General features: G+C 44.6%; 1 pseudogene across 1 annotated transcript in view; it reads right to left on the bottom strand.

Moving 5' to 3' along the window:
* LOC146866943 (lysine-specific demethylase 5B-like) overlaps positions 1 to 15,896 on the bottom strand; it is a 429,067-nt pseudogene that overhangs the window by 140,616 nt on the left and 272,555 nt on the right. Inside the window, exon 9 of the transcript XR_014966723.1 lies at positions 15,164 to 15,275. The product of XR_014966723.1 is annotated as a lysine-specific demethylase 5B-like (transcript). The remainder of the gene's footprint in view (positions 1 to 15,163; positions 15,276 to 15,896) is intronic.

Raw genomic sequence — 15,896 nt, forward strand, 5'->3', positions numbered from 1 at the left:
TTTTTTTCTAAAGTGGTAGAGAAGTATGTCAACGCAACCCTGACTGATTTTATCGAAGAAAATCAGATGCTTCACCCGAGTCAATCAGGCTTCAGGACGAATTTCAGTACTGAAACTGCCCTGTTAGAAGTTGTTGAAACCATCAAAAATGTACTTGATATCGGAGGCAAAGCAGTACTGATATTACTGGATTTATCAGCAGCCTTCGATACCGTGCCCCATGATAGGCTCCTTCTTAGGTTGAAGGAGAGTAATATCGGGGGCACGGTTCTCAGATGGTTCACCATCTTCTTAAGTGATCGTCAGCAGACAATTTGGGCCACGCCTTATTCTAGTCCTATTCAAGCCCTAAATGTAGGGGTTCCATGTTGAGCCCCACCATTTTTAATATATATATGGCCCCCTTAGGCCCACTGGCTGAAAAATATGGGGCAAAAATTATATCGTATGCTGACGACACACAATTGCATTTACGTTTGGAAAGAAGGAGACGTTCAATGGAAATAAAATTAACATCTGCCTGACTGAGTTGTCTAACTGATTTAGCCAAAACCAGTTACTTTGGACACACCCCAGATAATGAAAGGCACCAATGGTGGCCAATAAATTGCGCCCCCCCCTGCGAAGCCGGCATGCCCAGTAAAGAATTTAGGAACAAAAATTTATTCTGATCTGACTATGAAAACTCAGGTCCAATCTATGGCTGGCACATGCTTTGGACTGCTAAAAACTATGAGAAATTTCCTCCCTCTTCTCCCAATTGCACACAAGAAAACTGTGGTCCAGGCTTTGATTATGTCCAGACTGGACTATGTAAACGTATTGTATCTAGGTCTTCCAAACTACCTATTGAATCGTTTGCAGATAGTTCAAAATGCCGCGGCCAGGGCAATTCTGACAGCTGGGCCGAGAGACCATATGTCTTCTCACCTGAGCACCTTACATTGGCTGCCAGTAAGACAACGGATATGTTTTAAATCCCTGGTCTTAACGTTTAAAGCCATTAATAGAATTGGAGCACCTTATCTTAGAAATAATATTCAGCTCTATAACCCCTCAGAACATTACGTTCGGCCTCACAACAACTAGTAAATGTGCCCAAATTTTTCATTTCTCGTAAGGGTGGTCGCTCCTTTCAGGTGGGCGCAGCAAAACTATGGAATAGCCTCCCTCTCAAGCTGCGACAGGAATGCGACCTCTTAAAATTTCGTAAGGGCGTGAAAACTTGGCTTTTTCAATACTAGAGAGGTAATATATGCTAATTCTGCTTTCTGTGTTGGGGTCAAATCAGCGCCGGGACACTCCTAGGAGTAGCTGCGCGCTTAATAAATTCCCCATAACATATACCTGCAACTTGAATTTTCTTCAATAGGGAATCATTGACTGTTTTCTATGAAATATCAACTTTTAAAATAGCAAAATATTGTCTAAAAATCATAACAGTAACCAAGTCGACTTTTATCATTTGATTTTAAGTACTGACCCAGGACTGAATCTAAGATCCAGTCCTGGAATCCCAAAAGTAATCCTAAAAGTAATCTGTTGCAAATAACTTGAAACTTCCATTGAACTCAATGCATGATTGTGTTTAAAATTGTGTTGCCTATTGCAACTACTTGTAACTTTCTACAAAAGTCATTTGCCTATTGCAAAAGTATTTATATAAAGCAGCTCATTCTGAGAAAGTGTATTTTAATACCTATTGTTGGTTCTAAAATAAAACAAGCATATATTTTTTTTTATATAAACCATTGGCCTAGAGTTCAGTTCTTGAGTGTGTGAGACCATTTGCTGACTGAGTGTGTGCAACAAATGCTTTACACTGTCCTCTGATACTGCCTTACTGCTCGACCAAGCTACCACTTTAGAGAGTAAGGTTATATCGAACTTTAGCCTCTGCCAAACCTCTGGGGACTGTGGACTCTGTACACCCTGTACCTATTTGGGAACAGTATATACAGAGCCACTTTCTCACAAGAGGTAATTGTCCTTTGATGAACACAGGATGAGATGGACAAGGTTTATATTTTTTATCGACTCTGGGAGTTAAAATGCGTGCTCGCACAGGGTCTTTGAAAATGACATCTGAATGCCTCATCATGCTCTTTAGCATAGGGAGTGTTTGACTTGACCTGTGTGTGGACCCAAGAGTTTCAAATAAAAAGTCTTCCTCTAAGGACTCTTTATGTAAGGCCACCCCATGGTACTTTTCTGCTCTAGCAAGAAGTTCCTGATAAGTCATATTATCGTTTGGTGGTGTGGCTTTGCAGGGTAAAGGTCTGGTTCAATATCCAATGGAGGGTCAATGGTGTAATCATTCCATGGGTCTACAAGCAAAAGAGTGTCTTCATCAACATCATCCCCTTCAGGCTGTGTATGTGGAGATCCCTGTGGTGTTATGTGCAAGGGATCTTGAATTGGTAAATGTAGAGAAAATGGTGGACGGGATTGTGGGGCAGGATAAGCAGGGCTGGTCGCCAAGTTTACGGTCGGCTGGTGTTTGGTCAGAAATATGTCCTGTATCATGATGAATATAATAATGTTCCTGTTAAGGGTCCAATTTAGCCTTGAGAAGGTCTTAAATTGGCTCCAGAGGCTCGGAGAGGCTGCCCTTGGATTTCAATACCAAAATAGATTTGCTTTTGGGAGCAGAAGGTTTTGGCTCCGAAGCATGTTTTTATTTCGGAGAAGAGGGTTTCGACTCTGAACCAGATCTGTCCTTCAAACCGGAGGGTTAAGGATCCGAAGATGATTTTGTCCGGTTCGGTCTTGAGCCGGAAGGCTTGACTATTTGTTTCGGTGCCAAGCCAGAAGGCGGGGCGTCAGAAACATGGTCTCGTGCCGACTTTGGCCAGAAGGCAGAGGCGCTGCCCTATCCTTTTGTTTTTTGGAAGCGGTTTTGGGGCAAAGGGGTCGTCGGTACTCATGGCACCCTGTCCCGGAGGCACGCCTTCGTACTCCAAGTCGATCTAGAGTTCAGAATCCGATTATGGGATGGAGATGGCCTCTTCTGCCGCAGACGCTTCAATGTCTTCATGCTCGGAATCTTCGCCGCTGCTTAGTCTTTTGGTGTTGCTTTTCACGTCGTCGAGCCAGACGATCACGTAGTGTTTTCTTCGACCGGAATGACTTACAGGCATCGCAGGCTTCTTCCTTGTTCTCTGGTGATAGGCACAAGTTACAAACTTGATGTAGGTCAGTGCGAGGGTACTTGTCGCGGCACCGAGGACAGAATTGGAATGTAGTTGGTTCAATCGGCAGAAGGGTGGACTGAAGCGCTAGGCCAGAGGGCCGCTCCTTTGTTTCCGACGGAAGATAGAGAGTTTCCCAATCGATTCAATAACCGGAGAACAGGGAAACACGCTAGAGAACTATACCGTCGAGGGGAGAGTGGATTGCGCACCGAGGGAAACCCGAAGAACGGTTTCGAACTGGAGCGCAGCAATACACGTCCGAACCCGATGGCGGAAAAAAAACAATGGCGTCTATGCCCATGCGCACCGAAAGGAGGAGTCGCCATATCTTATGACTGGAAAGACTTCTTCGAAGAAAGACAACTTGCAAACATCCGGACCCAACACTAAATGGCAGGAGTATGCAAAGCATGTGTATCTACAGCACACATGCCTCGAACTGTAATCTTCCCACGGATCTGCAGGTGTAAGCTATGGAATCTCACCCTCTTTTCTCCTCATCCAAAGAGAAAGGGTTTCCGGATTGGGCTCCTGTATAGGTGGGCGCAATACTGTTGGTGTCACTGGCAAAACCGGTGCTTCAAGGAACTGGGGTTGAACTGGTGGTGGCTCTTTTTGAATATTTTGTGATGGAAACTTTTGTTTATAGTCCGCCAACATAGCCTGAAGGTCTTGAATCTAAGACGGTGGAAGATGTGCCATCTCTCTAGGGCGTGATTCGGGATGATAGCCATAATGTTGGTAATGATGTGGTGGCGCCAAATATGACTGATAGTATTGCTGCTAGTCGTCATAATCCTCGTCCTCTTCCTGGCACTTTACATGTAACTCAGATGGACTATGCGCAACTCCGTATAATGCATCCTCATCATCATCCTCTTCATCAGACTCCTGTAGGTCTAAAAGGTGTGAAAGAGGCACAGGGGAGCTCTTGCTAAACGTCCGCATTTCTGGATGGAAAAACGTCCGACACCTTTATCATCCTCAACGGTGGCATCGATGTTATCATGACCAACGAAGATGGGATGCCAGTTGCCGAAGGTGCTGTTGCAGCCAATGTTGCCGTCGATGGTGCAGTCGTAGACTGGGTTGTCATCGGCGATGTCGGTGGGGTCGTCAGCGAGGTCGTCGACGGTGTCTTTGTCGACAGCATTAACGTCGATGGAGTGGACCTCGATGATGATGGCGTCAATGAGGTTCTCATCGACAGTATGGGCCCGGAGATGGCCGCTGCCGTCGTCCCTGCCGTCGATGTCACTGTGTTACTTGTTGTCGACGATCTAGGGGTTGCCATCGATGGCGACATGGACGACGACGATTTTACGGTGATGTTGTCGTCAACGACCATTTGTCGGCCATGAGCTTCCTAGAATCTGGGGAGGAGTCTCTATGATGTTTCTTTTCTTTCCTCACAGGAGTATAAGAGACTGAAGATGAAGGCTCTGAGGAGACTTTTGGATGTTTCTACTTTTTTGAGCACTTGCTCTCTGGGGAGGGTTTGAGGTGTTTCCTGCCCTCTCCAGAGTCTTCTGCACAAGATCCGGCTCTCGTGAGGACTGGATGATCCATCACTGTCCTCTTCAGATGATTTCTGGTGCTTAGTGGACTGCAGCCATAAAAGCAGCCTCCCCCCACCATCTCTTAGAGTTTTAGAAGAGAAAGTGCGACAGATTTTGCACTGCCTTACCTCATGTGCTGGATGGAGGCAATAAATGCAGTCCTTGTGAGGATCATCAACATGAACCCTCTTCTTGCCACAGGTCTTGCAGGCACGGAAGAGGCTTTTTTATCAGACATAATTAAGAAATATTCCAGGAATAAAATCCTGACGTTTGTAGAAGAAAACTGAGTAGAACTCCGGGAGATTCCCCTCACACACGACATGTGGTGAAAATCTGATGGAAACTGCCTCTGCTGGATAGGTTCTAGAGGGTGCTAGCAGCTGAGTGGCTGCCTTTAACATTTAGTCCAGGACATAGATAGGCTATATAAAACATGGCTCATGGCCATTATAGCCTTAGGCATTATTTAAATACTGCTTGATTATGTTACTGTGGGACTCCCATCTCGACGACGGGGAATGGTTCAGGCATGTGAATCTATGAAAGATACCTCAATACTGGATAAAAGAAAAAGTTCCTTTACTTCCACGTTATATTGTTTTAAACTGACCTGTTTTGCAGTACTGAGACAGGTTTTTAATGTGGGTTGGGTTTTTAGTAAATAGAAAACTGTGTTTATTCACATTTAACACCCAATTGTCTGGCATTTAGGACTGTCATTTTGATGAGTAATATTCTATTCTGTCACTACAGGTGTTATCTGCTCTCAACAGGGGATAGGATTGGGGAGGGAAAAGTCAATTGGCGCTTTTGGTTCAGCCTGTTGACTTGACCTCTTGCTTAACTTTCCCCTGAAAAGTATGTGTTATTGGGTGCTGAATGTAGCCGCTGTACTTGTGCTTGAAAAGTACTTTCTGTAATTTATCTGTCACAGTTCAGCCTTACTTGAACTCTCCTGGCAACAGAAATCCCTTTACTAAAGGGACTTCCTATTTTAAGAAATTACATTACTCCTGCTGTCTCATTTGCTCAAGAGAAGAGAGTTCTGTGCTTTTCTATGCTACCCTTGACGTAACTACTTTACAGTCTGCAGCCACTGTGAAGAGAACGCATTGTATTGTTCACATTTATATATCTCCTTGCATACTTACATCTGTATGCAATCAATTATGCCTACAACTTACCAATGCAGTATATCTAATTTACATAAATTATCAAAAGTATCATAAGAGGACTAAACACCGAAAACAGAAAACTTTGTGAATTACACACAGGTGTGTATACAACATACTTATCTACAATAATTCATCAACAGTAGTGAAGGTGCAGCGCGGTAGCTAGCAACTTCATGCTCCGTTGGGAATGGATTGCCCCACCATGTTTGAACAGAGTGCAACAATTATAATTGCGTACTTTAATGGACAGCGCAACGTATCCTGCCTTTTGTATGTGCAGTGTATTGGCATCCAATGTATGGAATATTCAACCGAGCATGTGTTACTTCAGAATTTTCCACCCGGATCTGCCTTGCAGACCAGACCTGTAATAGTTTGACATGCCCCGTCATGAAGAGACCAAAGGATTTTGTGTCAATAAGAGTGGAAATGTTCACAGTCAAGAGCAAAAAACATATTCACACACACTTCATGTAGTTTGCTTCTCTTCGGATACTTGGTGCAAATTAGATCTACTGCAATTATTGCTTGCAATTAGAATGGATTAAATAATGATGCATTTATGTAAAGACACATATATTTGTATATCGCCATATATATTGCAGCTTAACCTCTACATTTTTCGTGCGAATGATTCCCTGGGAGCACTGCTCACATATTAGTTTGTGAACACGCATTGCATTTTCGGACTTCTGGTTGCTTGGAAGACAGAACATATGTTCGCAGACTTGTCTTTCTGCTGCAGTTCAGACAGGTCTTAATGCGGTCATAGTGTAAAATGGCATCTAGGAGTCTCAAAAGTAATACTCACCCAAAATACATTATTCGGCCTATCTGAAGGACACTAGTTTCCTTGATGCCATCCAAATCACTGGCTGTTTTAACACTGTCTTGTGCGCTTATAGTTGACATCATAGATAGTCAGGGCGATTCAGCCCTTATCGATACCCAAGTGAAATTTTGAAAACAGAGCCTGCTTCCCAACCCAACCACTAGATGGCGAAATAATGCAAAGCATGTTTACCTACACTAAGTTCACGCTACAAAATTATGTTTATCCAAAACTTAGTCATGATGATTAATCTATCGTAAACCAATCCAAAAGAGGCTTTAGAGGAAGAAGCTATCCCTCCTCAAAGGTGCATGTTCACGATAAAAGAAATAAAGTTGGCACAAAGATAGGGCTATCTACTAATCAAACAAGCGCAAGATGAACTGTAATCATGTTTGGTGCGCTTGACCTGGTCTAAAATAGTTGGCGGGAATGGCGTTAAAGGAATATGCTACTTACCAGTATGCATCTGTTTGTGGCATGTAGAGCTGCAGAGCCACACACTTAGGATAGTAGATCGCCATCTGGTATTGGGCTCGGATGCTTGCAGGTTGTTGTTGTCTTCGGAAGAAGTCTTTGGTCACGAGATAGGTGACTCCTTCCTTGGACGACAGTGCGCATGGGCATCAACTCCATCGTTAGATTGTTTTTCGCCCTGATGGGAAACGATGGAGTTTGTAGAAAAGAGAGAGATGTCCATGTGTGATGTCTAAGTAAGACAATGCTGGAACAGATACAGGTCCCGGGGAGGTGGGTGGGCATGTGTGGCTCTGCAGCTCTACATGCAAAGAACAGATGCATACTGGTAAATAGCATATTCCGCTCGAGGCATAGGAGCTGCAGATCACACACTTAGGATAGACTATATAGCAGTATCTCCCCTAGCGGAGGTCACCTGTATCGGTTGCAGCAGTTTGAAATAAAGTTTTAAGGACAGCTTGACCCAAAGAAGGTTGCTGCTTTGTTTGCACGTCAACACAATAGTGTTTAGTGAAGGTGTGTGTTGTAGACCATGTGGCTGCCTTACAAATATCTTCTAAGGGAATGTTTCCTAAGAATTCCATGGAAGCCCCTATTTTTTGCGTTGGAATGCGCTCTAGGGGGAACCGTTAGTGTGCGTTTAGCCTTGTGGTAGCATATTTGGATACACTTAACTATCCACCTAGCTATCCCAGATTTGGAAATGGGGTTGCTTTTATGTGGAGGAGAGAAAGCAACAAGCAACTGTTTTGTTTTGCGGAATGATTTGGTTCTGTCAATGTAGTAAAGAAGGGCTCTTTTAACGTCTAGGGTATGAAGAGCTCTTTCAGCTACAGAGTCTGGATTTGGGAAGAACACTGGTAACTCTACTGATTGGTTAAGATGGAACGGAGATATGACTTTTGGAAGGAATTTCGGATTTGTTCTAAGAACCACTTTGTTACGGTGTAATTGTAAGAATGGTTCTTGTATGGTTAAAGCCTGGACTTCACTTACCCTTCTGAGGGAGGTGATAGCGATAAGGAAAGCCACTTTCCATGTGAGGAACTGTAGTTCGCATTTATGGAGAGGTTCAAATGGGGATCCCATGAGCCTAGTAAGAACAATGTTTAGATTCCACACTGGAGAGGGTGGTAATGTGGGAGGAATAATCCTTTTTAGTCCTTCCATGAAGGCTTTGATCGCAGGTACTCTAAAGAGTGACAAGTGTTGTCTATTTTGTAAGTAGGCTGCTAATGCTGTTAGGTGGAGACGTATGGATGAGTATGCCAAATTACATCTTTGCAAGTGCAGTAAGTAGCAAATAATGTCCTGGATGGATGCATCCAGTGGGTTTATATGATTGTTAGAGCAATAAATGGCAAATCTTTTCCATTTTGCAGCATAGCAGGCTCTAGTGGTAGGTCTTCTGGCCTCTTTTATATAATTCATGCAGTCTGGGGGCAGGTTGAGGTAACCGAACTCTAGGACTTCAGGAGCCAGATCGCCAGATTGAGTTGACTTGGATCTGGGTGTCTGATTTCTCCATGGTTCTGGGTTAATAAGGACGGGGAGAGACGCAGTTTTTGGTGTGGAACTAGCGAGAGTTCCAGTAGTGTTGGGAACCAGGGCTGGTGTGCCCATGTAGGAGCTACTAGGATCAGTTTGAGAGACGGTTGCCTGAGCTTGCGTACCACTAATGGAATGAGTGGGAGAGGCGGAAAAGCGTACGCAAATCTGCGTGACCAGTTCATCCATATCGCATTGCCCTTTGACTCCGGGTGGGGAAACCTGGTGGTGAAGGTTGGGCATTTTGCGTTTGTGTGTGGCGAACAGATCTATGTCTGGTTGGCCCCATTGTTGGAAAAAGGGCAGGAGGACTTGGGGATGTAGTTCCCATTTGTGGATCTGTTGAGTTTGTCGACTTAACAGATCGGCAATTTGATTGTGAACCCCTGGAAGGTGTTCTGCAAGTAGGTATATGTTCTGGGGAATGGCCCATCTCCAAATGTTCTGTGCGAGCTGGGACAGCTGGAGAGAATGTGTGCCTCCTTGTTTTTGTATGTAATACATGGCTGTCATGTTGTCTGTCCGTATAAGGACAGTTTTGTTCTGGAGATGTAGTTGGAATGATTTTAGTGCTAGGAACACTGCTAGCAGTTCCAGGTAATTGATATGGAGCACTTTCTGTTGAGTGGTCCATCTGCCCTGAGTGATGTGGCCGAGGAGATGGGCTCCCCATCCTGTGAGCGATGCGTCCGTTGTCAGCACTATGTGTGGAAGAGGCTCTAGGAATGGCCGCCCTTTGGACAGGTTTGTTATGTTCCACCATTTCAGAGAGCGATGGGTGCGGCTGTCTACCAACACCAGATCTGTAAGTTGTCCGTGAGCCAGGTTCCACTGACGTGCTAGACATTCTTGCAAGGGACGCATTTGAAGTCTTGCATAAGGCACAATGAAGATGCATGACGCCATCATGCCTATGAGTTGCAGGAACACTCTTGCTGAAAGGGAGTGTTGGACTTGAAATTTCGTGATAAGAGCTTGTATATTGGTTATCCTGGCTGGGCTGGGATAAGCTAGGGCTGTGGAAGTGTGTATGGTGGCTCCTAGATACTGATGTATGTGGGAGGGTTGGAGATGAGATTTGGGATAGTTTATTGTGAATCCCAAGTTCTGTAAGATTTGGATGGTTTGGTGAGTGTGTAGAACACATTTGTTGAATGATTTGGCTTTTATTAGCCAGTCGTCTAGATACGGGAAGACATGAATTTGTTGTCTTCTGAGATGTGCTGCTACTACTGCCAGACATTTCGTGAATACTCTGGGTGCGGTTGTTACCCCGAATGGAAGGACTGTAAAGTGGTAGTGTTGTCCGTCCACCACAAACCTTAGATACTTCCTGTGGGCAGGATGTATGGGAATGTGGAAGTAGGCGTCCTTGAGATCTAGTGTGGCAAGGAAATCGCCTTGTTGCAGTAGTGGGAGCACTCGTTGAAGAGTGATCATATGGAAATGATCTGAGTTTATATACTGATTTAGGGGTCTGAGGTCGAGTATTGGTCTTAGAGTCCCGTCCTTCTTGGGGATTAGAAGTAGAGTGAGTATACCCCTGTACCCTGATGTTCTAAGGGAATGGTTGTATTGCGTGTTTTTGAAGCAATGAGAGAACCTCTTGTTTGAGGAGCGTAAGATGGTCTGATGACATGGAACGCTGCTTGGGCGGTATGTGTGGGGGGGTAGTTGTGAGTTCCAGGCAGTAACCATACTGGATAATTTGTCTTACCCACTTGTCTGTTGTGATGGAGTTCCAGACAGGTAGGAACTGTTTTAGTCTTCCCCCGACCGGAGTGGAATGGTCTGGGGGAGTGGAGGAAAGTCACTGTCTTGTGGCAGGGAACGTACGAGTGTTGTTATTACCGCGACCTCGCCCCTTGTTGTTGTTTCCTCTGCATCCGCCTCTAAAATATCCTCTACTGGGGGATGTTTGTGTAGCGGGTTTGTATGTAGAGGAGGTGTCCGCTCCCATACTTTTGGAGGCTCCTCTATAGAAGGAGCGCCGAAAGGAGCCACGTGGTTGGGGAGACTGTAATGCTCCCATGGACTTAGCCGTCTGTGTTCTTCTTCATTTTTTCAAGGGCAGTGTTTGCTGGCCCAAAGAGCTGTTCCTGATTGAATGGCTGTTTGTTGGTCTTCTGTTTAGTTTCCGGGAGGGGAGGGGAGGGGGTGGTGAAAAATGAAAAAAAAAAGAAAAAAGAAAAGAAAAAAAAGAATGGCTGACTAAGTATTGTAGTTTGTACCTCTGGCTTAAAGCCTGAAATGCGCAGCCACGCATGTCGTCGAAGGAGCACACTTGTGTTAATTGCTCTAGAGGCGGTGTCTGCGGCGTCAAGCGCACATTTAATTGCTGCATTTGAAATAAGTTTTCCCTCCTGGATAAGGTCATTTGCCTGGGTCTTATATTGGTCTGGCAGATGTTGTAAGAGAGTCTCTAATTGATCGTAGTGGGCCCTGTCATAGCGTGCTAGTAGGGCTTGGGTGTTGGCAACATGCCAATGATTAGCGGCTTGTGCTGCTACTCTTTTGCCAGAGGCTTCTAACAGTTTGGATTCTTTGTCTGGGGGTGGTGTATCTCTTATGGTTTGGGAGTTGGCGCGTTTCCTAGCATTGGAAACGACCAAAGAATCCAAAGGGAGTTGCCCTTTGATGTAATTAGGGTCTTCAGGGGCAGGCCTATATTTCTTTTCTATCCTTGGGTTGAGAACCCTGGCATAAACGGGGTCTTTAAACACTTCGGGCTGTGTTTTATGACTCCTTTAATCATGGGTAGAATTTGTACAGACTTTTGAGATTGTTCGAAAGAGTCTAATAGGAAGTCTTCCTCTGGTGTGTCTGAGTGCATTGTGACGCCGTGGTAAAGTGCCGCTCTATTTAATAATTGGCCAAACCCCAGGTGATCGTCAGGAGGCGATGGTTTTGAGGGATATGGCTGAGGGTCAGGCATGTCTGGTAGAGGGAATGCCTAATCATCCAGTGGTGAGGTGTCTGGATCCGTGAACGAATCATTAGGGTCACTCCCACCCCCTAGGTCATCATCATCATCCTGTTGAGGTGGTGTATGTGATGGAGAGGGTATAGGTAAGGGTGGTGTAGGCAGAGGGGGTGGGATAGGAGGCAGTATAGGAGAGGAAGGAGGCATAGGGGATGTTGCAGAGTCCTTCCTGTTTACAGGAACCGGGGCAGGTGGCGTGTCCAGTTTCAGTTTTTTACAGGGCACCGCGGTGACATGTCCAGTCTTGGGGTTGATGTAAATCTTTTTCTGCCTTGGGTCGATGGGATCTGGATGAAAAAGTTCTTGTTCTTCAGAAACAGTCTTCGGTACTGATTTTTTTGGTTCCGATCGAGGTTTTGGTTGATCGGTGGATTGTTTGGCTTTAGGAGGCGTATGAGAGTCCTTAGCCGTTGGTTTCGGTACAGACGAGGGTTTTGGTGCCGATGTCGGTCTCGGAGCCGAAGGTGTATTTGTGGGCTTGTGAACCTTCGGTGCCGGTTTATCTATTGGCCTTGGTGTTTTCGGGGCCGAAGGCGTTGGGAGCCGATTTCGGTGCCGAGTGGTATTTTGTCTTCAGTGCCGGTTGGACAATGACATGCTGTGTGCTCGTTCCCGAGCTACCGGAAGGCTTATGTTTCTTCGGAGCCGAGCCCGGAGGCGGGGCTTCTGAAGGGTGTTTTCGGTCTCGACTGGGGCCAGCAGGCAAAGTCTTGACCAATGCCTTTGGTTTTGGTGGGGTTGGGGCAGGGGCAGGGGCAGTAGTACTCACACGTTGCCCAGGAGTGATGGGGTCGTCTGAGTCGTCTGCTTCAGAAATTATTTGCAAATCTTCGGAATCTTCTTCCGGGACATCGGGGCGTTCATCAAAGATGTCCTCTGGTTCCGGAGCTGTTCTCTGTGCCATGATGTGTCGTTGAGCCCTTCGATCTCGGATGGTCTTCTTGGATCGAAAGGATGCGCAGGCTGGACCGCTGGACTCGTCGTGTTCAGGTGATAGGCAGAGGTTGCAGACTTTGTGGTGGTCACTGTGCGGAAATTTTGCTCCACACTGGGGGCATTTTTTGAAAGGCGTCCTTTCCATGAGCAGTAGGCCTCATGGTGTGGATAGGCCCAGCGGCCCGCGTCGACGTCCCGAATCGAGCCGATGAAATCGATGTCGAGAGTGAAGGTGCTTCGATATTTTGTGTGAAGTTTTGTGCTTCGAAAAGCTTGGAATTGATATTTCCAACCGGAGCGGAAAAGTTGCATCCGAACCCAATGGCGGAAAAAACAATCTAACGATGGAGTTGATGCCCATGCGCACTATAGTCCAAGGGTGGAGTCACCTATCTCGTGACCAAAGACTTCTTCCGAAGACAACAACAACCTGCAAGCATCCGAGCCCAACACCATATGGCGATCTACTATCCTAAGTGTGTTATCTGCAGCTCATATGCCTCGAACAGAAAATTTCCACCATAACCTGATGTCACCATAAATACAAGACGTAAAGGAAAGATGTGCAAGTGGATCACATATAAAGTATTTGGCTCACCTCGGGTATATCAGTCAAACAGTGCTGTTGACAATGTGGCCATTTTATTTTGAACCAAGTCTAGAACTGAGTTGTAAAAGTCGGAAAGACAGAGGAGTCTAAAGAGTTAAGGAGGCAGTTAACAGAATTAAAAGTTTACACTGCAAAGTTTAATGATTGGTTAATCTTGAGGAAGATCAAAAACAGAGATGTTTGTTCTGCCCATATTCCATGGTACAAAATGTAAACATTTTGGAGGTGAAGAGGAAATCACAGGGGGTTGGATTTGGATTGCTAACCGCTTATGACTGGAATGTGGAGAGGCTTTAAAAGAGGCGAATGCTAGGCTGGATGTGAAGACATTGGCATGTCAACAAAATATTCAACAATGACAGATGGGGTGGCATGCCTGTTATTTGGTTGGTACAGTTGTGATGAAGGGGATGCTTACTATTTGGAATTGAAATGTCTGCTAGATCCCAGCGGTGAATCAGGAAAGGAGACCACTGACACAGAGGACCAGACAATTCATACAAAGGTAATTCAACTGTATTGTTTTTGCCTGGTGCCTCTGGCTCCATGGACTGTAGTACTAAAATGAAGTCTCATAGCTCTTATCAAGCGTACCTAACCCTAACTGTACCACCATAACAAAGCAAAGGGCGCTCAAACGTATTAAAACGTTTGGGCTCCTTACTCGCACCAGCTACTTTTCCATGCGCATCACATTGTTATCTGCTATATTTACTAACCCATGTGTAAAAGCCATCTATTCTAGGTCTGGTGTTAGCAAAGTCCTTTTGATTTTAATCAAATTATATGTATGGTGTACTTACAAGGGCATTCCACCAGCTCTCTTCATCCATTGGTCTGTTGTGGTAGACACATTTTAGTTCCGTCCACTACAGCATGGATCAGTCTACTTCAGCCACTGGCGCTAACTACAATATGAGTGACCATATCTTGCTCTTTCACAGGGAACATGTTCACCCTCAAAAAAGTGCCCTTTAGTTCCAGGGACTACAGTGAGAACGTGTCCTTTCTAAGACCAAAACATATTTTTACCATTTTTTATTTGGATATTGGAGTGTACCACGCAGCTCCGCAAACACTAAAGTTAGACAAATGACAAAAGCACAACACCAAAATGCTGGCAGCCAATAAAAGACCTATTGGCTTTGCGAATGCTTGTTTAAATATATAGTGCTTTCTATCCCCTCCCCCACAAAGAGTACCTGCGCTGATTTCTGGTGACCAAGACCTATTTTTTATCCTCCGTCTTTGATCAATAGCAAGAGACAACGGGCGAAGGTACGAGTTAGAGAAAGATATAAAACAGTGATAAGGGAGAAAGCAGGGATGGGAAACGAACCTGCAAGAGAGAGAGTAGGGATGTGGTTGAAACAGGAATTAAGTTGAATCAAGATGAAGCAGACTTAGTGTTCAGAGACCCGTGCTTCTGCAGCACCGACAGGCTCTCAAGAAAAGCTTTGGCCCCTGCACCTTTCCCCCCTTACACATGAAGCACCAAGTCTTGACTGCTCATCCGCTCTATCTAGAGGAAATTAAAACGTTAAAGGGAGAATCTTCAATAACAATTTGGAGTACAATAAGGTGGCCCTTGTTTGTCAGTGGTAAACTTATCTACTCAAAAAGAATAATGAGAGTAGAATAGGCTTTTGATTTGAACAGGGGATAAATTAGGAAGCTATCCTGGTGCCCATGCAGAGTTTCTCAGCAAGATACCATACACGTGTATGCTGAACAGACCAGAAAACCAGTCACACAAAAGCATAAACCACTGCCATAAGGCAACCACTCTCACCAATTATGTACATAAGGAATACATTTCATAGAATTGAAGTTAAATACAAACCATGGAGAGGAATGCAGTTACGTCCTGGTGAAAAAGGAGATTGAATGTATGCAGTTCTGTTATCCCACTCATGAGGCAAAGAGAAAGACATTGCACCCACCGTCTGAGATACCTAATTTAAAAAAAAAAAGGCAAATCATGGGTTATTACAAAGTGACGCTCATGCACAGATGCTTAAAAACATTCATTTAAGCACACAATGTTCACATGTCAAATTGATGCATCATTCACAATCCTGGGTTGGCAAGAAATGTATGATCTTAGGTAAGCAACAGGTCAGAATGGAAAAACTGCTTACCTGTATCTGTTGATCATTATGTTAGTGTCACCTACTTTGGAAGTACTGGAAGATCATAGAACGTATTTCCATACCCATCTTTAAAAATAAATTGGAAATGCAAGTACTGTGTTCTTACAATTCCACGCTCTAATGTTAGGGACCCCTAAGTTAATTTATAAAAAAGACGCAGAGAATGGGTAAACTAGTTAAGAATCAAAAAAGGATTTCTTAATATATAGGGAAAATTGCTACTGCCAGGTAACGATTTTTTTGAGTTTTTAGTTTTAACATAGTAAAAATATAAACATAACATCCACCCAACTTTAGGGTGCGATAATATGCCTGTGTGCACCACCAGCTCTTCCAGGTTTTTATTTTTAATAGTAGTCACATGTATGCTCTTGGACGTTCTGAAATCACCTAAATGATCCTGTTCTCCATTTAGACCTAGGC

Source organism: Triturus cristatus, chromosome 1_2 (genome assembly GCF_964204655.1).
Source record: "Triturus cristatus chromosome 1_2, aTriCri1.1, whole genome shotgun sequence".
Classification (NCBI taxonomy): domain Eukaryota; kingdom Metazoa; phylum Chordata; class Amphibia; order Caudata; family Salamandridae; genus Triturus; species Triturus cristatus.